Source organism: Aythya marila (assembly GCF_965140915.1).
Source record: "Aythya marila genome assembly, chromosome: 2".
Taxonomy (NCBI): Eukaryota; Metazoa; Chordata; class Aves; order Anseriformes; family Anatidae; genus Aythya; species Aythya marila.
In genome coordinates, this window is record NC_139043.1 from 97,512,615 (window position 1) to 97,539,718 (window position 27,104).

Below are 27,104 nucleotides of genomic sequence, written 5' to 3' on the forward strand. Positions count from 1 at the left end.
CAACATTTTTATATTTTTAAATGAAAAATTGAGAGTTGCTAAGTTGTCTGGCCAGGACAAGGACAAAGCCTGTGAAAGAGATGTGGTTATATGCACATCTTCAGCTATATTGCTGACGTACTTGAGACAAAGGCAGTTTAGAGGTTGGTCTAATAGGCAAATAAAGTTGTGTGTTCTAGGTAGTATTGGAATAATGAACAAACTTGATTTAAAATAAATAAATAAGTATATAAATAAGTCAAGGTAACATTAGACAATGCTTGAAGATAGCATTTACATGTAGATTAAATGACAGTATTTCACCTTTCTTGTCCTTGATTTTCATTCTTTGCCATCTATCATTTGAAATCTTTTTCCATTAAAGCACAACTGAATTTTCTTCAGTACAATGAAATTGATTATATGGGAAATAAGTCAAAATTTGATCATTAGCACAGAAGGCAACTAAGCCTGTTAACTGAAGAAAGCAAGAACAAAGCATGAGGCCTCTCAACTCCTAGTTGTATATCTTCACTTCCTGTTGAGGGCAAACGTGGCCAGACTCATCTGCTGCTTAAAATTTGAGCTTTCAAGCACACTGTCATGTAGGGCCAATGTGGGTCCTCTGAAGCCTAAGTGCCCTGTGTGTTTCAGTATGGCATTGGGCATACCCTTCTAGGCTATTTTTTATACGAATGCATTCTCTGTATGTAGTTTTTTGTTTTGTTTTTGGTGGATAACCAAACCTATTTATCATTGGTTTTCATCATTTCTAGATGTTATTTTATCACCATTGGATAATAATTTTATACAAGTACATAGTTGTGTACTAATTAACATAGTTATGTACTAATTAACACAAATACTTAGAATCTAAACCAAAAGTTAGTTGGCTGATGAATGGTAAGTTCTATGTTGGTTAGTGTTTCTCCAGAGCATTGACCCATAAGGAAAAAGCAGTCATTGAATTATTGTGTTGTGATTATAAATCACCTGTTAGATTACATTCTGATTCTGCTTTCAATAGCGGGATCCTTTTGGCACGGCTCAGATTTTTGGTTTTACTTTTTTCACTGTTAAAAGAGTACTCTTACTCCATGGGTTGATTTGAGTGATCCTTGTTTTTCCAGTTTATTTAGGCATATTTTTAATTTTGAGACAACTTCAGACCTTTGATATAATGTACTGGTCCTTCATTATTGAGGAGGCTTCCCCTTTATTTTGTTTTCCCTCTACTGGCCTCGTTTTTAGCCTGCCAAGGCACTACTGCTTGTAACAAACTGGCAGGAGTATTTGCAACCATGTCCACATGAGAGTTCCTATATGTGTGCCTAAATCAGCAAATTCTCTGATGTGAATACAGCTTCAATATCATACATTTTTAACATTCTGGTGCAACAGTAAATAGACCTCAGACAAATGAAATGCTTTACATCCTGGTTACCATTTTTTTGTGTTGTAAATTCATAGTAATAAACTATGAGATAGCACTAGAGCTGTGTGATAGTGGTAAATCTGGGATTGAATATGTGGTGTACAGATTAAGAATGGCTGAAGGATACATTTCTTTCTGAATGCATTTCTTGTTTGTTTGTTTCTCCTTCTCCCAGTCTGTTTCTTTCTATCTGAACTATCTTTTCTTTCTTTATCTCTCATCTGTGGCTGCTGATGGTAGTCTGACTCCTAATTGCTATGAAATGAACAAGTGGGAAGCAGCTAAAGTGATAAGGGAGAAGGAAGATTTTATTTATTTGTTTGTTTGTTTGTTTGTTTATTTATTTATTTATTTATCAAATCTGACTCAGCATTTGGCAGGGAAGAGACCATACTGTTAAACCACTGAGTCATCAGTACACTCACGCTCTCTCTCTAGTGCTACAAGCTCCATTAGTGACCAATGGGTCAGGAGCTTGAATGAAGACCTCGTACTTCTCAGGTTCTAAGTCATCATAATGTGTTCATTTGTCTCCAGTTCTCCCCACTGTGAGTGTTATGACTTATCAGACAGTGCAAATCACCTCAAGTGGCAGCTCACAGAACACCTAGTAAATCTAAACTGTAATCAGGTCACAAGTGGAAAAATCAGTTTGGCTTCTCTTACACTAATGGACAGTTTCCCATGTCCATAAAATTGTTGCAGTACTTGAACTGCTGGGCTAATTCTGATGAAGAGATTGGAGCTAGGGTTACAGGGCCACAGCCAATGATACTGAACTTGCAGTTATGCAGATAAGCCTGTACTTCATCTTTCCAAATGATGCCCAGAGGCTGCCAGAACAGTCATTCTTTCACTTTTATGAGCACTGAATTTACATTAAAAGGTATTTAAATAAAGGCTATAGAATACTCTAAAAAGATGTTTTTCCAATTTGGGACTTTATTATGGTGATGTGGCATGGAGAAGTGACCCCATGAAGGATCTAGTGAGTAGCCAACCTGTCTTAGAGCTCTGTTAATAAGGATTGGTGAGACTAGAGGCAGCAGTGTTGGCAAGAATGCTGATGAGCCTCGTTAGCAATAGTCAGCTTGCATCTTTCAGAGAAGGGTACACAAGCCTGAGGGGGAGACATGGTAGTAGAGCCAGGCAAAAATCTCTACCAAATAATTTATTTGGCTAGCTCAGTCCACCATGGAAAACAAGTCTTGCTTTCTGTGAATGTACTAATTAGTCTTCTAGTTTTGGATATTTACTTTACATGGATAAATTGGAGCTGTCTTGACCACACTCACCTCTGTAAGTTTATGCACAGATAACTGTTCCTTTAGAGAAATGATTTACACTGCTAAAAGGGACCTGTCATACTTACATTTTTGAGGATTCTTGCTATGAATAAGCTACAAAACCCAGATTTCTTGTCACATCAGTCATGTCAGCTTTAGCAGAAGTCCTCCTGCAGCTGCTTCCCAGTCCTGTGAGGAGATGTATTTGCCAGCACATATTGTTGTCTGCATTTGCAGCAATGAAATGAACACAAAGTGTATTTGGGAAGAACATATTCTTATATTTAAACCTCTGTCTTTATCTCAGAGTTCACACTGGCAGAAATCAGATGTTACAAGGTGCCTGCTCTCTTCCCAAAGAGTTTGCTTTCCCAAGGGCTTCTCGGATGCAGGATGAAAGTGGCAGTGAGATGGATCTAAAGATGGCTTTAGATAAGGGTGGTCCAATCCCAGTGACAGATATTTCCCGGCAGCCATGCTTATCCGCAGTGACTCTGCTGGAGCACTTCCATCCTGAGGTGGGGACAACTGCCTCCTGGTTCAGTAAATTGTCTGGAGGCTTCAAATCCACAAGTAGAAAAAACACTTGAACAAATTCACAGAAGGAGTCAGAACATTATCACATGAAAAAGTCGATTTGTATGGGCTGTTTTTTTTAGGACTCCTAGGTAAAGTTAGAAATTTCCAGAATAGCTCTGTGTAAATAAACGGTTTCTTAATATGGCAGCTGAACTGAAATAAATTGAACAAAAATAATTGGATGTAAAATTAAATATTTAAGTTCAGAGTTTAACATTTGTTTTTCAATGCAGTTGGAACACATTTTATATTAAAACACCCCAAATAGAAAGCTGTGAAAATGTTCCATTAAGCAAGATAGAGGTTGACTCATGTATGTATTTTTCTGAAACAATTCTCTGCATACAACACAGATTAGTGCAATATGCTAAGTATTGCACTAATCTATGCAATAAAAAAGTTTCTTGTCGTTGTTTTTGTTTTGTTTGTTTGTTCAAAAACTTGTATTTCAAACTCATATTTCAAACTCAACCTGTCATTTTTCCACTTTTAATTCTGACCTTCCGATAGCTCCATGTTCCCTTTTACTTTCCTCCCACAATAGCTAGGACCAATTATACTAAGCAGTGAGAGCTTATGAGTGGCTTCCCTTTCATGGGCAGTGTGCTTTATATCTATTCTGGTTACACAGGCACAAGGCAGATATATCTGACCAAAAAAAAGTAGACCACTAAATGCATTCCATTAGTGCTGCAGACAACTATAAAATGGATAAGAAGCTAATGCTTCAACATAAAACATTTTGAAATTGCTTCTCAGTTGGGTTTTTTGAATGAGCCCTACTTTATGGCATGCTAGACAAACCCTTCCAACTCAAGATATTCTGTGTTCCTATGATTCTAGACTAACTTTCATAGAAACACTGTCAAACTGTTTAAAACAGAGCATAGACAGACAGCTATCCTGCTGGACACATTTGTAACACTGGACTTGGCTGCTCATTTGTTAGTGTTCATCTCTCAAAAAAGAAGAGCTTATTTTAGCAGTGTCCACTTAATTGTGATTCCTGTCTCATGTTGGTAGAATGCTCCTGTCAGTCTCATTCCACATGCTGATCCTCTCATATTTGTGGCATTTTTTAGACTAATTATGGAAAGCAGCAGCAATTTCATCAATTTCACCAATTTAATCAATTTAATCAATTTCACCAATTAATTATGGAAAGCAGCAGTACAATTTCAGGTGGTGAACTTACTTTCCAGTGAAAGACCTGTAGGAAAAAGGACCTATGGCCTCCAAGTTACTATATTTCTATGCATGGCTTCACTAATTTCATAGAATCATGAAATATCCTGACTTGGAAGGGACTCACAAAGATCATCAAGCCCAACTCGTGGTTCCATACAGGACTAGCCAAAAATTAAACCATAGAGCATTGTCCACCGAGAGCATTGTCCAAACACTTAAACTCCAGAAAGCTTGGATCTCTGACCACTTCCCTGGGGAGCCTGTTCCAGTGTGTGACCACCCTCTCGGTGAACAATCTTTTCCTAATACTCAACCTGAACTTCCCCTGTCACAGCTCAGAGCATTCCCTCAGGTCCTGTCACTGATCACCAGAGAGAAGAGATTAATTCCTGCCCCTCTACTGTCCTTGTGAGGAAGCTGTAGGCTGCCATGAAGTGTCCTCTTGGTCTCCTCTCCTTGAGGTTGAACAAACTAAGTGACCTCAGCCTCTCCTCATACATCTTGCCCTCTAGACCCTTCACTGTCTTTGCTGTCCTCCTTTGGATGCTCTTTAATAGTCATGTTCTTCTTATATTGTGGCTCCCAAAACTGTACAGTGTACTGGAGAGGCTGCACCAGCATGGAGTAAAGTGGAAATTGGAACCTTTCTTTTTTAATCCTCTAAAAAAATTTATCCTCTGCATTCATGCATTCATTCATTCATTCACCTTTTCCTTTCTGATGATTGCATTAAAGACAAAGGCCACAGGGACACTTATTTGCATAGCTCTATTTTCACTTGCACTTCTTTCTTTCAAATGACTTCTAAGTCATTTGCAAAAGTAATTTCCTAGTCAATGCTCAACCACTATAAAATATCCTATGCCTTAGACATTTCCAGTGAAATAAGTCTGCAGAGAAGACCACAGGAAGAGATCAATACTAGAGAAAACCAGTAATGTTGTTATTACATTTTCTATAAGTTCTTATTCCTATATTCTTTGTGTTTACTGTCTCTACAATGATTTCCCACATCAGAAATACATTTTATTACACTTTTCACTATGCCACTGTGTTAAACATATACTTGGGACACAGTGACTTAACTGGCAGGTAATTCTCTCTTAAGTGGTCTTAAGCCTCTCAACTCTGATGACTGTGTCCGGTTTTCCCAAAGCTGGTGTTGTTCAAGGTATGACTCTCTCCTGTTCCATCATGCACATAAAAATGCATAAGATATTATCCTCTTGAATACTGGTGTTTACATCCTCATTTCCTGTTGCAGGTGAGAAACAAAAAAAATCTCCATCAGAAGGAAAAGCTTTTTTTTTTTTTTTTTTTTTTTTCTTCTCCAAAATTGTAACATTGTAACCTGTGCCTCTGGTTCAAGAAAATTACAAAATACATCTTGTTCTAAGGTGTTTTTTTTTTTTTTTTCTTTTTCTGTAGGCTGAAAAGCAAGTCATGGGAGCCACCTTTTCTTTTGTTTTGGACAGGCAGGGTAATAGGAGAGAAACAAAAAGGATGGTTTAGTTCTACTATGTTGCACACAATGAAGTGTTTGGTAAATAGACCATGAAGAAAACCTCATACGAACAGGAGGTAATAAAAATACTGTTTGGACTCATTCACTATCAGGAAAAATAAAATAAATAAAATAAAATGAAATAAAACTAAACTAAACTAAAATAAACTAAAATAAATAGAAAAATAAATAAAATAAAATAAAATAAAATAAAATAAAATAAAATAAAATAAAATAAAATAAAATAAAATAAAATAAAATACCCAAAGATAATTGAAGTTATCTTTAAATCAAAAGACTGATGATGAACGTCTTAAAATAGACTTAATTTAAATTCTTTTAAAAGCAGAACCTAATAGTTAATAGAAGCAGAAAAGTAAAGTAAAGCTAGACACAATAGAATAAATGTAACCTCACATCTTAACAATTTAATCCACAGAATAATTAAAGAAAACAAACAAGAAAATAGAAAATTTTGCATCTTCATTGTGTGTAGTGACCTAACTGCTAAAGGCAATATTCTTTCAAACCTCCACTGTGCTTCTAGGTTTGCTCTCATGATCTTGTTGATCATGATCTTTGTGACGGACTCTTGATTTTTCAAAAATGAACAGAGGATAAGGTAGAACACTTGATATTGGCCATTCATACTACAGAAAAATCCTACTTAATATGATAAATCTGTGAGTATGACTCTTCTGTTTTCTCACCATTATGTCCTACCACTCCCATGTCAGGAAGTCTTTCAAATCTATAATGAACCATGTTCTAACATACCTTGCTCTGGCTGAATTTTATCAATATGAACTAGTAGTTCATGTGTATAGTGGTTCATGTGTATAACTTTAATTGAGAAACTTCTTGTAATAAAGTATTTACTCATTCCAAGTTCAAGTTAAATTTTTGTGGTTTAAGAAAATTAAACACTTTTATGTGATACTGATGTTATACTTTAAAAGTTTTTCTTCTTGATCCCATTTTCTGCCACTGTTGCAGATGTTGAACTTTATTTACTCTGAAAGTCATGGTTTTCCCAAACAGCTCACTGAGAGTCTTAGTGGAATAAGTTACTTTCATGAGTGAGAGAGTCAGATTCAGGCTACTAGGTTGGAAAATGCAAAATTAATCTTATAGCAGTATTAAAAAAATACTTCATTTATAGATGCCTTGGTGGTAAAATGAACTACTACAACTAATAAAAAGGCTTGAAAAAAAAAAGAATAACATTTATTACTTTTTATGTGTAAGGTTTGAATGTTTGAATTAGAAGGTTGTTTATTATTATTATTATTATTATTATTATTATTATTATTATTATTATTAATATAATATAATTATTAATTATAATAATATAATTATATATAATATATAATATAACAATATATAATAATTATTATATTAAATAATAATAATAATAATAATAATAATAATAATAATAATAATAATAATAATAATAATAATAATAATGAGTCAAAGGTAGAATGTGTTGGTGTCCCTTATTATTTAGACACTTCAGTCTGTGGTTGCTAAAATAGCTAAGGCCTGCCAAACACAGTTCAGGAAGATATATTTTAGAGCTATAGTTATGTATTAAGAAGATTGTTTATTTTTATAGTTTTTTGTTTATTGAGTATAACTTTTAAAACTCAATTATATTTCATCTTGACCTTCCTATCCAAGAGAGGCATTTTTAAATTTATTATTTTTTTTTCTTTTTATATTTCCTTGGTTACTGAGACACAGATGTGTAAGAGAACAAACAAACAAACAAAAAAACAAACAACTATTAGTCAGATATTAGAATAGTAGGTATATAGACTTTTAATCCCAGTTGCAAATATGTGAAAGTTAAGCACTGAGTAAAATATATGTAGGTTTCCTAACACATAAGAAAGGCAAGACCTAATTTCTTTTATTGATTTACAACAGAATATCTAGTATGTTGGCCAAGAGCAGTCACCATATTACCTTAATTCTAATAAAAGGTTTTTAGAGAACCTCTTTGCAACCTCTTTGCTACAGAGGATGTTAGTATGGCTATACCTGTTATTTCAGCAGCAGGTTTTTGATAAATTCATCCCGTGTTGAAACAGTGAAAGGAGCTGCAGTCTGGGCTGTGCTTTTGAGTTTGACTTTTTAATCAACTTTCTGCTATTGCAATTATTAGTTAATGCAGTATCTCTGTCAACTGGAGTGAAAAGTCTTGTTCAGAATGAACACAATAAGACTTTTCATGCTAATGTTCATGTATGCCCCCCACTGTTTGTTAATTGCTCTTGAAAACTCAGTGTCGACATCTATTCCATTTCCAAGCACGCAGCACATTACTTATGCCTTTTGCATAAACTTCAATACAGCTGAATAATCTATTTTGTTTGTTTACTGGGTCCTGTTTGTTAAATATACAGTGTCTGTGAATTCTTCTTCACATAGTCAGCATATCCACTGAACAATGCTGTCAGGTGAGGATCTTCTAATCAAATTTATTGTGTCAGTGTTTGTTGCTATGGATAGAGAATTGCACTGGTTAGTTGAACCTAGGTATCCCAGAGAAGATTAGTATTTTTGAACTTAACTGAAATTTAAGGTACTCAGCATTTTTCAGATCCAAGCTCTCTATTTATGAGAAGATAATGAGAGTGCAGAATATTTCAGAGCAAAACTATCCGATATCAAGACATAAGTAGACAGAAGTCATGACATAGGGCACTGCTAACATCTGCTTTTTTTGACATATTGTAAACAGCATAAGGTATGTTATCAAAGCTCCTGACATTGTAATGTTCATCAAATCTCCCAGAATGTGGAGTTAGACCGTATATCAAATGCCAAGGTGACTGGCATCAACCACTGTCATGTTGGTACTGCAAGCCATCCTTCCTGGAGATAATGGCAGTAGAAGAAGCTACCATAGAGGCTACTGCTTTCATGCTGGAGCTGGAGTCCTAGAGTAAACAGCTAACAGGATTTAAGAGGATGGCCAACAACAGAGCTGATCAGATTGCCTTAGACCAATGTTAACAGAGCTTGTTTGTTCCAATTTGAATTCTTCTTATAGTTTTTTTTCAACACTAAGTGAAGGCTCGAGAAGAGCTTTGCAATATGGAAAAAGCCCACAAGCTTTGCCTTTTACATATAGGCTTAGCTTCCTTGACATATCAAATTACATAGAATGTGCCAAGCCTGGAAGCCTAAGATAAACTTTCTGTATGTATATCTGGACAGCTAACTAAAACTGGTTTGGAGGAGTGTTAGGCCAAAAAGACTGTCAAAATCAGTAAGTATGCCTTTGTTATACTTTTTAACTGAGTTCAGCTAAGCCTATCAGTTTGTTCCAGTCACTCCAGCCATCCTGTTGCAATAGGCATTTCAACGCTGCCTAGCAGCTGCATATGGAATCCCCATAGTCATAAATTCCAAATACCAGAAATAAATTAATTTAAAATATTAAAAAATATGCAGATAGAACTAGGGACTCTGTTCAAATAATCATTAAGAAATATTTAATAAGTAATATAATTTTCAATAAAAAGTATATATATTTCACTTACTATTGTGTTACTCTATCACTCTATTACTATATTTTAGATGTATTGACTTGTTAAATATTTTCTATATTCATAAACATTATTAATTACTCCTCAGAAGTATGTTATGGTTTCTTGTCATCAATATTTTGAGAGAAATTCTTAAGTGCTTTCAGTAAAGTGATTTTGGTCAGAAGTGTTTTCTACATAGGAAATAGAAAAACACTTCTGACTGAACACTGGGGAGTAAATAAATCTATGCAAAGTAAAGAATAGATGTTCAAAAAATCCTTGAAATCTAAATCATTGTGAAGACCTCTAGCAGAAAAAAAAAAAATGCCCTAAAGAAGATAATCTGAACTATTTCTCTACATTCTATATCTTCATTCCTTCCTGTCCTCAGAGGACTCAGTTTTGACTTCACTGTTTATCACAGAAGAAAAGCCAGATAGAAAATTCCAGTAGAAGAATTATGAATCCTGTAGTATGTAGATATTTCCTATTTCTTTCCTACTGTTCCCTGCACTATAGGAATTATATTAGTGATACATGGATTAAAGAAAATAAAAGAAATCTGTAATGATAAAAGCAATCACTTTTTTGGTTATGGTAAGAATAACTTGAGAATTACTGTATATTTTACGGTTTACACAAAGATTTTTTTCCCCACATAAGTTAAATCCAATTTATTTATTTATTTATTTACCTTAATGTAAAGTGCCAGAGCAAAAAGGGATACAAAATTAACAAGGGTCAAAGTAGAAATGAAAAGTAGAAAGAAAGTAGAAATGAAGAATGTGACTCTCTAGTTTTAGTTTTTCTTATTTATGAGAGCTGATTGTTTTCCATTATTATTTTTTAAAGTTCAATTACAAATATAAAATGCATGAACAGTTTAATGAGTAAAACCAGAACAAATGCCTTTTCCCTTTCAAGACAAATTTTCTGAGCTGAAAAATTATTTGTTTATTTATTAACCTCATGAATCCTTCATGCCTCTTAAGCAGCTTGAGTAAAAGCTCTTGAGGGAAACTTCACTGATAAATATCTAGTACATTGGCTTGATGTATTTTGGGGAAAAGGAAAACATTTAAAGTATCTTGGATGATGGAAAACAAGGTACGCATATCTCCTATTTCCTTGGAGAAGTATGTATCATTATTAGAATACAATAGTGAAAGATGGATAAGGAGCTGGCTCCAGGAGAGACAGTAAGAGGTGATAAGAAAAGGGAAAGTATGATGCTATAGGGTAGTCAGTAATCAGTTTTGGAACAGCTCTTGTTTAACATTGTCATCTTTATTGGCGCTAGTAGAGGGATACTTCTCCTAAAAGTGTTCCCTCATGAAAAGTAAGTAAATAAATAAATAATACATTTTCTAGAGAAAAATGTGTCAGAATATCCAAAAGAAAATGACTAAAACAAATAGCATGAAATTCACAACACAATTTTCCAGAATGTCAGAAACTCACTGAGATCTTTTGCTATGCACTGAGATGTTATCATCTAGAAGCCCCAAACAGCCTTTAGGAGCTATTAAACTAACTTTGGATGAACACATGGAGGTTGTCCAGTGAGAACATATGGTATCTACTCCATTCTCTAGGACTAAGAAGTAGGTAAGATATAATAAACAGATATTTATAATGTTTATATTCAAAATCAAACAAACACGAAAATAAAAATCAGAGAAAGATTTATGACTCTTTCTGTGATCATCTGTGATAGGTACGGAATCCAACTTCAAATGGTAGCTCTTAGTTTGGAATAAATATTATGTTCCTTCCATGCTCTATTCTAATGTTAAACATTAAGCAATATGCATGACAACTGCATGTCACTGTATATCATATTACTGGTCTGATTACCAGCTATATTTTCTTATAAAAGTCTTCTATCAGTAAGTAGGGGTATAAGAGCTGGTAATCAGAACATCTTGTTAAAATCTAGTATCATAACTTTTGAGTTTTATCAAAAGTCAAATCTGGAATGACATTTTGCATGACTTTTATTTATTCAGAATTTGTCAATTGTGAATCAGACCCAGACATATTGATGTGTTTTACAATTGATCTAGCATTTTGATGAAATTCTTATTCAAGTGAAAGAAACAAATTAAACATGAAGTTGACACTGGTAATACCTCACAAAGGAATTTGTGGAAATTTCTTTATAGACTTCCTTATTCTTTAAGGCTTTCACCTTTGCAGATTTTAGTAAGAGCTCACATCTTAAGAGCATACAAAATAACCACTGTCATGTTATTTTCTATTAGCAACATTTTAAAATCATAGAATCATAGGATCATTAAGGTTGGAAAAGACCTTGATCATCTGGTCCAACCATACCCCTATCACCAATATCCCCCACTAAACCATGTTCCTAAGCACCAGGTCCTACTTTTCCTTGAACACCTTCATGGATGGTGATGCCACCACCTCCCTGGGCAACTTGTTCCAATGCCTGACTACACTTTCTGAGAAGAAATTTCTAACCTTAACCTCCCCTGGCACAACTTAAGGTCATTCCCTCTAGTCCTATCACTAGTTATCTGCAAGAAGAGGGTGACCATCAGCTCCCCACATCTTCCTTTCAGGTAGTTGTAGAGAGCCAAAAGGTCTCCTTAGTTTCTTGTTTTTAGTTGTTTTTAATAGATTTCATCTCAATGAATGAGGGAATAAAAACAAATTTCATAAAAGCCTAGAAGTAGGTATAAACATGCATACTATAGGGCTGATGAGTTTTATTTACACAAAGTTAATTTAATCTTTTTCACTTTCAGGTAACACAGAAAAATTCTACCTGAGAAATAGAAAAAGAAATTAGAGTTCAAAACATGTCTATTTCTGCAGTTTAAACATAGTCATTTTGTCTAATCATGTCTTATATGTTTGTTCTTTTTGATGTTATGAATTTTGTAATGAACAGAAAAAACTGACAGAGGTGCAAAATATTTAAGAACAGGGATTGTCAAACCTGTCATTCATGGTATGTCTTTTCAAACCTTTTCAATTCAAAAGCTCTAGTGTTATTGGAAACGTGTGGAATTGAATTTTTCATCTTTAAATTCTAATGACAATCTCCCAAAGAAGGCAAACTTTTTTTTTTTTTTTTATAACAAAATATGTCCGTTTAAATGCATTTTATAGCAATTTTGACATTTGTTTTTAAAAAGTACTGTACTAATTTAAATGCAAATTTTCTTAGCACTGTTTTTTTTTTTTTTTTTTTTTTTTTTTTTAACTTAAATTGCAGTAGGCTTCTTTTTTGGGGTGATCTATTTATTTCATTCTAAGCTGTATGTTGAATTAAATCTGACTTCCATCAAATAATGTAATTAGAATAATGCATAGTTTATTATCAATGAACAAATCCATACCTGGTGACCTCAATTAAATCACAAGTGAAGAAGGTAAGTGGAGCTGCTTCATTCCTTACTTGTTTATTTATTATGTTATTTGCATAACAAGTGGTGGTATAAAGAATTTTAAAGGTATTTTTTCCAGATGGGACTAGAGATGGGAATAAATAACCCTTGCTAAAAGTAGCCTTAAATGCAGTAAAGAATTGCTTCCCAAAAGAAGACTGCTTTCTGAGCCAGTGGTCTGTCTAGCACCTAAGTAGTTAACACTCTATTTGCTCTATAGTGAGATCATCGTACGATATTTGTGAAAACTTCAGACAGGAAAAATCACCTGCATTTCTGTCTGCAATCAGGCAACTAGTTTAATTGGGCAATGACTGAGCCTTGCAGTATATCTTAATGAGCCTAACTGGTAGAAGAAATTTAACTCCCCAGGGAATAGAGGTAGAAAACAGACAGACAAAAATCCATGTAAAATCTATGGAAGAAGAGACAAAAAGATAGAAGAAGGGCTCTGGAAGGGCTTGGTTTTGCTGTGTCCATCTCTTTGTATTCATTCTTTTGTTAGTCCTTCTCACCACTTTGTTTACCAACTATATGCCAATGGTATTATTGTCAATATCTTCCTTTCTATTTCTATCTAGTCCTCTGGATTTTTTTGTGTGCTTATTGTGCCTTTTGTCCCTGGTTGATCAGAATATGCAGGGTGTTCTAGTTTGAAAAGCTGTCCTGTCTAATTACAAATCTACTTTCACAGTATTCAGTGCAATGTAGAAAATAAATAAATAAAATAAAATAAAATAAAATAAAATAAAATAAAATAAAATAAAATAAAATAAAATAAAATAAAATAAAATAAAATAAAATAAAATAAAATAAAATAAAATAAAATAATCTGATCAAATTGGGTGCTTCTGAGAGCCAGAGTCTTCAGTATAGTTTGGACCACCTCACTAAAATTGTCTTCAGCTGTCATTGTTCTGTAACTGAAAGTCCTGGCAATAACTGAATTTTAATGATGGTTTGTTATGCTTTAGAATTTAAATGAGATGTTTGATAAAAGAGAGGAAACCTTCTGCATACCTACCTTATGTTCTTAATGCATTCCTCCTAGTTAAAAATAAATAAAAAAATACATTATTTTTTCACTGCTTGTTTTCTACAGAGACTTCCTTGCAAAGCTGCTAAAATAGCCCCCCAAGTTGTACAAAAGAATTTTCATACTAATTTTCCTCTGCTTCTGATAGAGCTTATCTTCTGTATTTACAGTTTCTGTTGCTTCTCTTGCTTCCTTAGCTTCCTAGACTGACAAGGATATTTGTTTCTGATAGTTTGAGTTAGTGTCAAAGAGTCTGAGGACCACAGCAAGCAGATTAGTGGGGCTATACTCATGTGGGCAGAGTTTTGGCACAGCATTTTACAAGATTTTTGCAGGTGAGTTGGTTTTCAATCCCCTGTATAAGACAGTTCCTTTGAATACAGTGTACCTAAGATTTTAACAATGCAATGAATTCTTTGCTTGTTTTCACTGGCCTAAAACTACCATTATTATTATTATTTATTATTATTATTATTATTATTATTTTCCAGATGTAAAGCCAACCTCTATACTTTGATCAGATATAGCTGTCTTCATATCAAAAGAGTACTGATGGTAGGGTGCTCAAACAATTTCCAAACACGTTAGGTGCACAAAGTTTTCAAACTCAAAATGAACCACTGAACCACACTGATTATGGGGAAAATAAAAGGTTAAGTATTTTTAGTACATTTGCTGTGCTTTACTTCTGTGCAGTGTGTGACTCTACCTAGATATAAATGTTGTCTTACACAGATGTGCTAACAGAATGTCTTTTATTTAATTGTTTCTGGGGGACCAAGGGGAACTTGAAATGCTCTGTTTTAATTACAGATGTTTCTTTGTGTTGCTGACTGTGGGGATACATGTGTGTGGGCATATATGTGTGTAAGGTAAAGATCTAACTCATCAACAGAAGATTTTAGTAATGGTAATATTAACTGAAAAATATTATGGGATTACAAACTTGTAGAAGCCCAAGTGGCTGGAAAGCTGCCCAGCTGAAAGGGTCCTGGGAGTATTGGTCAATAGCCATTTGAATATGAGCCAGCAGTGTGCTCAGGTAACCAAGAAGGCCAACAGCATCCTGTCTTGTATCAGAAATAGTATGGTCAGCAGGACTAGGGAAGCGTTTGCCGCCCTGTACTCAGCTCTGGTGAGGCTGCACCTCAAATGCTGTGTTCTTGTGGCCCATCACCACAAGAAGGACATCAAAACACTGGAACGTGCCCAGAGAAGGGCAACAAAGCTGGTGAAGGGTTGAGAAAACAAATCTTATGAGGAACAAATGAGGGAGTAGGGGTTGTTTAGCCTGGAGAAAAGGAGTCTCGGGGTAGATGTTATCACTCTCTAACAGAAAGGAAGTTGTGGTGAGGTGGGGGTCAGCTTCTTCTCCCAAGCAACAGTTGATAAGACAAGAGGAAATGGCCTCAGTTGTGCCAGGAGGCTTAGGTTGGATATTAGGAAAAAAATTATTCACTGAAAAGGTTGTGATGCATTGGAGCATGCTGTCCAGGGAAGTGGTGGAATCACCATCCCTGGAGGTATTTAAAAGACATGTAGATGTGGTGCTTAGGGACATGGGTTAGCAGTGCTAAGTTAGTGGTCAGACTTGATGACCTTAGGGTTTTTTTGCAGCCTATGATTCTATGATTCTATGATTAGATAGTGTGGATAACCTATACATAGTATTCTGCTCCACCAGTTTATTTCACATTTATTTTCATGCTCAATATTCTAACTAGCACCTAGATAAATAAATGGAATGGAATGGAATAAAATATAAAATAAATATAAAATATAAAATAAAATAAAATTAATAAAATAAAATAAAATAAAATAAAATAAAATAAAATAAAATAAAATAAAATAAAATAAAATAAAATAAAATAAAATAAAATAAAATAAAATAAAATAAATACTCAAAACAATATATAAAAGGTCTCTGAAGAGCACCATTGGAAACAAATAAGATACATATAAAGCATGTAGAGAAGGTGTGCCAGCAGCTAGTGCTTCCTACTGTAGGCTGAAGTAGTTTCAGTAGTGAGGAAATTTGTATTATAATGTTTCCAAAATGCACTACCTGTTCCATGATCACTAAGTTCACTGTATTCTGCATAGAGAAAGCTGCAGTTAGAAACCTGAATTCTATCTTACCTTCCTGATATCTCATGAATTATCTCTTGTTAACTTAATAAATATATCATTTCAGTTCTTTGTACAGGCTATCCTTTGAAAGACACATATGCTTTTGCTTACTTTTCATAAACAAGGAAATGAAACCATTAAAAGGGTAGGTTTAAAGAAGGTTTCACATAGGCATTTTGATATCTGAAAGGAGATTTTTTTCTTCTGATTTTAGTATCTCTTCACTGTCACAGGACATTTTCAATTTCCTATGCAAATAACATAATGTGTGAAATGAAAGTTAGAAAGAGTATAGAGGAAAACTAGGGATACCTAGCTGATGTCAATGCAAACAACCTGTAAGGGAACAGCAGAGTCCATACTGAGGAAAAAAAAAAAAAAGGCCACAGTAATCAGAGACTGACTTTAATACAGTGTTATAGCACAGACTAACAATGAGATTTTCTTCGTTCTCTTCTCAGCACTGACACTGATGATAAACTGTTACATTTACCAGGTATTTACCATATGTCTATGAAACCGAACCAAGTATAACTGGAAGAGGGACAAAAAAAAACAAACAAACCACCATTTATTGTGCTTGATCACACTTACCATCTTAGATCTAGAACAGAAATCACTAAAGGCTTCACATAGCTTGAAATGGCTTGCTGCTTTTGTAGTACTGAACAAATTGTAGTATATACTTTCATGCTATAGAATTGTATAATATCCCAAGTTGGAAGGGACCCACATGGATCATCGAGTCCAACTCCTGGCTCCACACAGGTCTACCCAAAAATCAGAATTTAGACCATATGACTAAGAGCACAGTCCAAATGCTTAAACTCCAACAGGCTTGGTGCCGTGACTACATTCCTGTGGAGCCTGTATATTCCTTATATAGCACTACAATTCTAGTATACTTATCTGTATTCTAAATACTGCATGCTCTGTGTATCTCCTAAGCTCAGGCAGGCTGTGTTTTTCCCTCTTAATATTTCACTACCAACAGACCAACATAATAAATTAAGACACTTGCTCAGTCTAAACTTCCTCTCTATGCTGAAGAGACAGTTCAACATGATGGTATATCTGACACCTTCTCAAGGCAGTAGCTGAACAGATGGAAATGATATCTTTGGAGCCGAGTCCCTTGGATCCTCACCGCATTTCACCACTGATTAACACATTTCTTGGTTTTCACAAGCCTCAGGTAAAAACCCAGGCTGAGACTGAAGGTTTTGAACAACAACAACAAAAAAAGATGCTTGCTTGTGTCAGGCTTTCAAACTAATATATGATGGAGCTTAGTACAGGTAAGATATTTCTGACAAGCAACATTGCTTGCATTGCATACTTCTATGTGTGCAGGTATTAACTTAAACTCTGTTCAGTCCTGTGCTGGTATCTGTCAGCATCATGCTGATTATCTATCTTCTTGAACTATTGGTGTTTTTTTGAGGTATTTATGCAGGAAAACCAGAGCTGTCAGCCTCCTGACTTGAGGACAGCAATGTGCAGGCTACATGCTGCCAAATGGCAGGCTTTTACCAACTATATGATTGCCTGCACAGGACATAGCTAAGTGAATATGGGAACCAACATCTACTGTACTGTTGACAGAGGCTTTGATTGAAATCAGATGTGGTTTGAATCTATGTGGTGTGAATCCAAGCAGATTATTCTGTTTTCCAAGCCCAGTATAATGTTTTTATTTATTTATTATTATTTATTTATTTATTTATGTTATAGTTTTTCAGAAGGAGCAGGCTGGCTTATTCATTTTGGATCCCAGAAATGAACTGGAATGGTTGCTGTGGAATGACTGGAGAGGAACAAGCACAGAAGACATCAAGGAGTGAAATAATTTTATGTACAAAAATCATAAGAAAATAAACAGATCACAGAATCACACACAGAATCACAGAATAGTTTGGGTTGGTAAGGACCTTAAAGAATATATAATTCCAACCTCCCTGCCATGGGAAGAGACATCTTCTACTAGACCAGGTTGCTCAAAGCCCCATCCAACCTGGCCTTGAACACATCCAGGGATGGGGCATCCACAACCTCCCTGGACAACCTTTTTTCAGGTTGTCCTCACCACCTTCTGAGTAAAGAACTTATTTTAATATCTAATCCAAATCTACCGTCTTTCAGTTTAAAACCATTAACCCCAGTCCTACCACTATACTTTTTGATGAAGAGTCCCTCCCTAGCTTTCCTGTAGGTCTCCTTTAGGTATTGGAAAGCCAGTATAAGGTCTCCCCTGAGACTTCTTTTCTCCAGACTGAACAACCCCAACTCCTTCAGCCTGTCTTCATAGGAGAGGTACTCGAGCCTTTTGATCAACCCCATGGCCCTCTTCTGGACTCTTTCTAATAGGTCCATGTCCTTCTTATATCGCGGGCCTCAGAGATGAACACAGTACTTGAGGTGTGACCTCACCAGAGCTGAGTACAGAGTGATCATCACTTCCCTAGTCCTGCTGACCACACTATTCCTTATACAAGCCAGGATGCTGTTGGCATTCTTGGCCACCTGAGCATACTGCTGGCTTATACACGCTGACTATCCACTAATACCCCTAGGTCCATTTCTGACCGGTAGCTTTTCAGCCACACTTCCCCCATCCTCTAGTGTTGCATGGGGTTCCTGTACCCCAAGTGCAGGACCCGGCACTTAGTCTTCTTGAACTGTGTACAGTTGTTCTCGGCCCATTGGTTGAGCCTGTCCAGATCCCTCTGCAGAATCTTCCTACACTTGAGCCGATCAACACTCTCTCCTAACTTGGTGTCATCTGCAAAACTTACTGAGGGTATACTTGATCCCCTCTTCCAGATAGTTGATGAAGATATTGAGTAGAACTGACCCCAATACTGAGCCCTTATGGACACCATTAGTGACCAGCCTCCAACTGGATTTAGCTCCATTTACCACACTTTTTGGGCCTGGCCACCCAGCCAGTTTTTACCCCAAAGAAGCATACACCCATCCAAGACTTCAGCATCCAGCTTCTTCAGGAGAATGCTGTGGGAAGTGATGTCAAAAGCCTTACTGAAGTCTAGGTAGATGACATCCACAACTTTTCCTTCATTCACCGAGCACATCACCTTGTTGTAGAAGGAGATCAGGTTCGTCAAATAGGACCTGCCTTTCATAAACCCATGTTGGCCTGATCACATGGTTGTCCTGTAATTTCTTTGTGATGGCACTCAAGATAAGCTCCATGAACTTCCCTGGCATTGAGGTCAAACTGAGAAGTTTGTAGTTCCCCAAATCCTCCATCCGGCCCTTCATGTAGATGAGCATAACATTTGCTAGCTGCCAGTTGACTGGAATCTGCCCTGATAGCCAGGACTACTGATAAATGATGGAAAGCGGCTTGGTGAGTGCTTGCGCCAGCTCCCTCAGTACCCTCGGGTGATAGAAGGGATCATCCTTTCATGGGTTGCTAATTGGATAAAGAGAACTGTTTTGAGATGATTTTCACAATGGTTGAAAATGAATAGTAGATTTCCATAGGGGTTTATGCTGGGACATATTGTTTGAAATTGATCTAAAAAGGGAAATGGGAAGTGAGGTGATGAGGCTTGCTGATAATGCTAAATTTATTCAGAATATTAAGTAAGAAATCTGAATAGGGAACACAGCATGCATTTTGTGAAACTGACTGACTGGTGATAAAAGGGCAAATGAGATTCACTTTTCACAAATGCAAAGTAATACTGGTTGGGAAAAACAATCTCTCTCTACATATACAGTGAAGATCTCTAAATTAGTTATTACTATTCAGGAAAGAGATCTTGGGAATCATTACATACTCGCTCCCTGAAAACATCAGGTCAGTGTTTAGCAGCAGTCAGAAAAGTAAATAAAGTCTTGTGAACAAGGAAAAGAACTGAGAACAAAGCAGAAAATACCACTATACTGCTGTATAAATCTATGTTTTCCTCACATCGTGAATACTATTTGCAGTTCTGATTATAATAATAAACTATTAGAAGTTGAAAAGGTACGAAGAAGGTACAGGTACACTTTTGAATGCTTTGGACTAAGTAAGAAATGGATAATGACCAACAAGGCAGAGGGTCAATAGGAAAATGACAATTAATTCTTTCTTATAATACAGAAACTAAGTAGTGACAAATGAAATTGTAAGCTGATGAAAGTCAAAGAATAAGAAATATGCATACATTTTTCCCACATAAGGTGTAATTAAATTCTGGATAATCTGGATGATGAAATTACAGATGATTTTAAAATGTCATTTACTGCAGTTACTGCAGTCAATACTGCAGTTACTGAAATCTATGTAATAAATGTTCATTATGTGCTAACAAACACAAAAATAAAACCCAGGACTCAAAGCCCTTAAGCAGCACACTGCTGTTACCTCAGAGGAATTGTAAGAGTAAAGTGTCACAGAATTTCTGCTTTTATTTTTTTTTTGTATTCTTAGAGATGAGATATGTTGGTAGGTGGACCTTAGTCTGACCCAGCATAGCTGTATTCATGTTAAGGCTTAATCACCCAAACCTGTATCTCACAACACAAGAGCATAACAGATGATTAAATTAGTTTTCAGAGCAGAATTCAGCCTAAAGTAATCCAGTCTTTTAATAGAAACTAACCACTGAGCTCAAAAAGGATAAAATACTTTTATTATGTCCTCAGACTACAATGGACTGTGAAACTGCTGTAAAAATCATAGCTGTTCTTTCATGTGTAAAACTTTCCCTGTTAAGCACTATTCCAGCCTCTCTCTCCCTCTTTCTCCCACCCTTCCTCTGAAAAAAAAAAAAAAAAAAAAGGAAATAGCATATGAACACACAGGATTATTTGGTAATAGTTCTGTAAATGCAATAAAGAAATTCTTGTTACAAAGAGAAACAGTAATATATATATATTTTACTGTAGCAGTACAGTGAACATTGTATGCTGAATAGTGCTATTAAAAATATATGCAAGAGGCAAACAGAGATGTTCAGACCTTTCTAGGCTCAGGAACACATTGTTAAAGGTGAATTTGCTGCAGTACACTGCTCATTTATTCTTCGCAGCTGAGGAGGTTTTACATTGATGATGTATCCTGTGCTAGGACTGGGAAGAGAATGAATTTTCAGTTTAGGACTAGACAACAGTTTCAAAGATGAAAGGAGATAGAAAGCTCTGTGAATCCAAAGATGAAGAAACTGGACTTGAAGAATAAAACAGAGTTAGATGAGCTGAGAGAAATACTGGGTACAAGGTTTCTGAAAAAAAAATAAGAGCCACTGTAGAAGTAGAAGAGTTAGATAGATAGTAGAAGAGTTTCTAGTAGATAGAAGAGTTTTAGTAGATAGTAGAAGAGTTTCACACATGTATATTTGTGTTTGGGCATTGACTTGAATGAGAAAACAGTACAGCTGGGAAAATTTTCAAACCTGTGAGCTGGTGTATCATGGGAGTTCCCAATGGTCTTGGAAAGTCTTGACTGCAGGGATATAAAGTATATGAAGGTATTTTCCTGGAGTTAAAGTGAGTTAAGCTCTCTTAGTTAAGTTACTAAGCTCTAGTAAACATAGCCAGAGGCATATAGGCGTATAAAATGCAATAACTTATTGAAAGGTCATTTTTCCCCAATAACCTCTTGGAACCAAAACCTCTTTTTTTTTTTTTTTTTCCCCAGTACCAGACATATCTCCATAACATTTGCACAGTTTAATAGGGAATGTAGCTTCAGCAGATGATTTCTGGTTAGAAATCAGATGAGAAACCTAGGTCTTCCATCATCATGGTTTCATGCTTCATACAACTTCCCATATTTTAAACTTTTTTTTTAATATATATATTTTTTCATATTACAAAAATAAGTAAAATGTACATTGTAATTCAACCTTATATTTTTAACCTGTGTTTATTAAAATTTTAATAAGATTCACTTGCACACTGTAGAGTAAGAAAGAAGATACTGAAAGAATTAATGAAATACGTAATTTACTAAGGGTTCTTGCAACTTTGAATTATGAATGTATAGTCATGATGGTCTTTTTACACTGAAGGTCTTTGATGATGGTGTTGGATTTATAGTCCTGTTATTTTTTATTTTTTTTTTTATCATTTTGCAAACGGAACCCATAATACATATCTCATCTGGACCAGATATCTACATATCACAAGTGCACCACAGGAGTGGGAGAAATGTAGAAACATATGGCAGGGTAATGTTCACTGAGGCATCAGCTGAATGATAGGAGCAAGCCTATATTGATCCTGCCTCCTCTGTTTGAAGAAAAGCTTGTGCCAGAGGGGAATCAAACTCAAATGGCTATCATGCTTGACAGCGTACTACTGTTTCATCTCTTATAAGAAAGTAGACTCTATAGTAAATAAACCATATATGTGTTTGTGTATATATTATATACATACGTCAAAGATTTTCCGATTAGATGCTCTTACTTAACAGCTACATAAAGTTACATCTCTTCAAACTTAATATATTCCTTCTTGATGATGACTTTTCTTGAAGGATGGATTTAATTACTTTATATATTGATATTTCAGCATAAACACAGTTATTGAAACACTTTTCTCTTTCTGTTCATCTTGGATGTGTCATTCATAATACTGCCAGGGAAATAAATTTATTAGAAATTTACTTTCTACTACTTTTATTTTTTCTTCTATTTTTACCTTCTATTTGCTTCTGTTTGTTGCACAATAAAGAATCATAGAATAATTAAGTTTGGGTGAATTTTTGGAGATCTGGTCCAATTTCCTTCTCATTGCAAGGCTAATTTCAAAGTTAGATCAGGTTGTTTGCAACTATTTGCTTTAATTCTGTCACATATCTCCAAGATTCTTACTCTTTCATCCCTATTTAGCCTAATCCTTTGCAGGCACAGGACTTTGTATTTGCTTTTTGTGAGCTTCATGATATTTCTGTCTACCCATTTGTTTGAACTATTGATATCCTTCTGATTCATTTTCAAAGTCTTCATCCCAGTTTTACTGATCACGATAGATCAGTCAGCCTCCATTAAGTTCCCAGTAAGGTCACAATGCAAGTCTTCTTTCAAACTATTTCTGGACACTGAAAGAGAAGGAAGTGAATGGGAATAGCTGGCAATTAATGATCATATTGCATCTGAAGGCCATTTAGAAGTGGAGCTCCACTAGGGTTTATTTTGGTATCTATCCAATTTAATGTCATAGAATCATAGAATCATTTAGATCAGAAAAAGACCTCTAAGATCATCTAGTCCAACCTTTATAACCTTATTTCTTTATAAGGGGTCTGGAGAAGGAGGCAGAATGCACAACTGTCATGTTTGCTAAGGATATCAAACTGCGAAATGCAACTGATAATGCTCAAAGGCAGAACTTCCATCCAGAGGGCTCTAGACTAGCTACTGTAATGGATTGACAGGAACTTCATTAAAATCAGAAAGGGCTAATGCAATGTCCTGCACCTGGAAAGATGTAATCCCTTAGTAATGCGAAGTGGACAGTCTGACTGGCTGGGGAGCTACTCTGATGGGGGTCCTGGTAAGCAATATGCTGAACATGAGCCAGTTATGCCCTGCCAGCAAAAGTGACCAACAGCAACCTGGGAAAAGGGGTACAGTCAATATACCAAGGGAAGTTAATATCCTTTACTCTGTAATTGTTAGACCACATTGAGAATCCAGTTCTGTGTCTTCCAATACAATAAGAGATCAATAAAATGAAGGAGCTTCAGTGACGGGTTCCAGAGCTGAAGGATTTGCTTTGTGAGAAGATCTGAAGAACTCGTTTTTGTGGCCTTGAGGACACCTAATGACAGCATCCCAATATGTGAGTGCCCTGCTCTGATAGGACAAGGGAGAATAGTTTTAAAATGAGAGGGTAAATTTAGACAGGATGTTAGGAGGAAAATCTTCACTTGGAGTGGTGTGAGGCACTGCAAAATGTTGCCCAGAGAAGTTGTGGATGCCCTACCCCTGGAGGTGTTCAAGACCAGGTTGGACAAAGTGCTGGGCAACCTGTTCTAGCGAGCGGCATCCCTGTCCGTGGCGGGGGGGTGGAACTAAATGATCATTAAGGTCCCTTCCAACTCAAGGCATTCTATTATTCTATGAATATGTAAGAGAAGATTACTGAGAAAGCACCTCTTGGCTCTTTAGTGAGGTGTGCAACAGAAGAAAGAGAGGCAATGGTGAAAAATTGAAACAAGAGATGTTCTAACAGGAGGGTGTGGTGGTGGGCAGATAAAATCACTGTCGGGACTGTCAAGCTCTAGAACAGGTGTTCAGAGAGGTTGTACAATCTCTGTCTTTGAAGTTCCTTGATACCCAACCAAATAAGACCTTAGTAACCTGGTGACTCTTACCAGGCTGTTGGTCACCTGAGGTCCTTCCAAACCTGGGTAATTCTGTTTCATCTCAAAGTTAGATCCAGTATACCAAAATTTTATATTTCAAGTTTACCAGTTTTGCACATGGTAAGAAGTCCCTAAAACTATCAATACTGTAGTATATTATCCTTTTTCAGTAATATAATTTAAATAAAAATTGTTGTTTGTTTGTTTGCTTAAATCTTTTAAAAATGAGTTGAATAACATTGGTGCTTAGGCTGCTATTTTGCTTGAGACCATTACCTGTCATGTTGCCAATATTGTGTCACTGTTTCCTTGTATTCCCTTCTTGTCTGCACTTTAAGTACAAACTTTCCAGATTAATAGCTGTGGTGGTTTTACTTGGGTGGGCAGCTGAGTTCCATCACAGCTGCTCTCTCACTCCCCCTCCTCAAAGATGGAGGGGGGGAATATGACACAAAGTGCTCAAGGTTTGAGATAAGGATTTAATGAAAGGGAAAAGAAAGATGGAAAAAAAAATAAAAATAAAATGGAAAAGAAAAAATAATAAAAAAAAGCAAAGTCTGAGCAGAAACACACAGAGAGAAAAGCAGTTACTCTCTACTTCCCATTAACGAGCTTCCACAATGAGAGCCATCCCTCTCCTTCCCCTTCCCCACCTTTTATTGCTGAGTATGGCATGGAATATCCCTTTGGTCGGGTTAGGTCAGCTACCCTGGTGATGTCCCTTCCCCATCTCTTGTCTACACCCACCTGCTGGCTCTTAGAGGGTTGAAGGGAGTACAGATGCTGTGCCAGTATTGTGCAGCAAGAGACATAACACGGATATGATACCAGTGCTGTTCTAGCTACAAGTGCAGAGCTCAGCACTGTGTGGGCTGCTGTAGGGAAAGCTAACTCCATCCCAGCCATACCCAGTACAACCTCTACCCCTTATTCCATAACATTTGTGTCATGCTCAGGTCCCACATACTTTAGGATATAGAAATCCTCATCATCACTGTTCCCTGTCCATTAAAAGATTTATAGGTCTGCACTTCTTTTCATTCTATAGGCCTCTCCACAAAACATTTGTAAGAACTGTTGATGATTTCAACTTCATCTGCCTAAGAGGTCACTCAAGGCAGGTGGAGTTCTATTTCTGGATGCCAGCACCAGCTTAGCTCAAGTCACTCCTGCACTTGCCCAGTTCTTTGCAAAGCAGACCTGTCATTGGTTCTGCAGTGTCTTCCTACAACACATAATTTAGATTACAGATTACTTTTCTCCCGAGTTAAATCTTAAATCTCCTTGAGGCATGCACCTGGTATCCTCATCCTTTTGCATCACCCACCAGGTGTACACTGGTCCTTGGGCAAAGACAACCCCACAAGTGGGTCTCCCTTTTCCCACGGCAGGAGCAACACACACTACCTTCTCTATCCATGTCCCTACACACACTATGGGGACTTTAGCTCCAACCACTGTGTGTAGGGGTTTTGTTTCAGCAGGACCAGGACAGCTGTCATACCCCCTGGTGTTAGCTAGCCAAGAGGCTTCTGGTAGATCTATGTACCAGTGTTTCCATGTCCCAGCACCCAATGCTCATAACATGGTCTTTAACAGTACATTGTACCTCTCAACCTTCCCAGAGGTTTGTGGGTGATAAGGGATGTGATACACTCACTCAATGCCATGGTTCTTGGCCCAGGATGTGCCAAGATTGTTTCAGAAGTGACTCCCATTGTCGGATTCAATTCTTTCTGGTGTACCACGATGCCACAGCACTTGCCTTTCCAAGCCCACAATAGTGTTTCGGGTGGTGACGTGGTTTACTGGATATGTTTCCAGCCACCCAGTAGTTGCTTCTACCATGGTATGTACCATTTGCCTTGGCGGGTTTGTGGGAGTGGTCCGATATAGGCAATCTGCCAGGCCTCACCATAGTTAAATCCAAGCCATCTCCCCCTATTCCATGGAGATTTTACAAAACCTCATGGCTCACTTGATCGCAGCACAGGTTTCACACTCTTGAGTGACATGTGTGATGGCCTCAATGGTCAGGTCCACTCCTTTAATATGAGCCCATCTGTATGTGGCATCCCTCCCCAGATGTCCTCATGTTTCATGGGCCCATCAATGTACAAACAGCTCACCTTTGCATCCCCAGTCTAGGTCCACCTGAGCCACTTCAATTTTCAAAGCTCAATCCACCTCTTCATTATTCTGATGTTCTTTGGTGGCGTGGCTCTTGGGCATGTGAGCATCTACATGATGTTCTTTTACATCCAGGTTTTCTACCTGGGCAGCAATATCTTGCCACAGGGTAGCAGCCCAGATAGGTTTACCTCTGTGCTGCCATTTGCTCCATTTCCATTTCTGCTGCTACCTCCACAGGGCATTTGCCACCATCCCTGAGTCAGTATAAAGATACAGTACTGGCTTTTTTTCTCTTTCAGCAATTTTTGTATTTTCAGCAATGGTGTAATTGCCTAAAGTAACTAGGAAAATAACACTAATATTCACATTTTAAAGAAGATGTACAGTATTGAAGAGTCTTTCAGGGTGAGGCGTAGCTGCATTACTTGAGCGTTCCCTAGGCTTCCAACCTTAGATGCTATTGCACTGGGGGAACCTGGTGTGCGAGCTCTAAGGAAGAGAACAGAGTGTAGAGTGGAGTGGAGACACCATGGCTAGGCTTTTTGACCAGGTG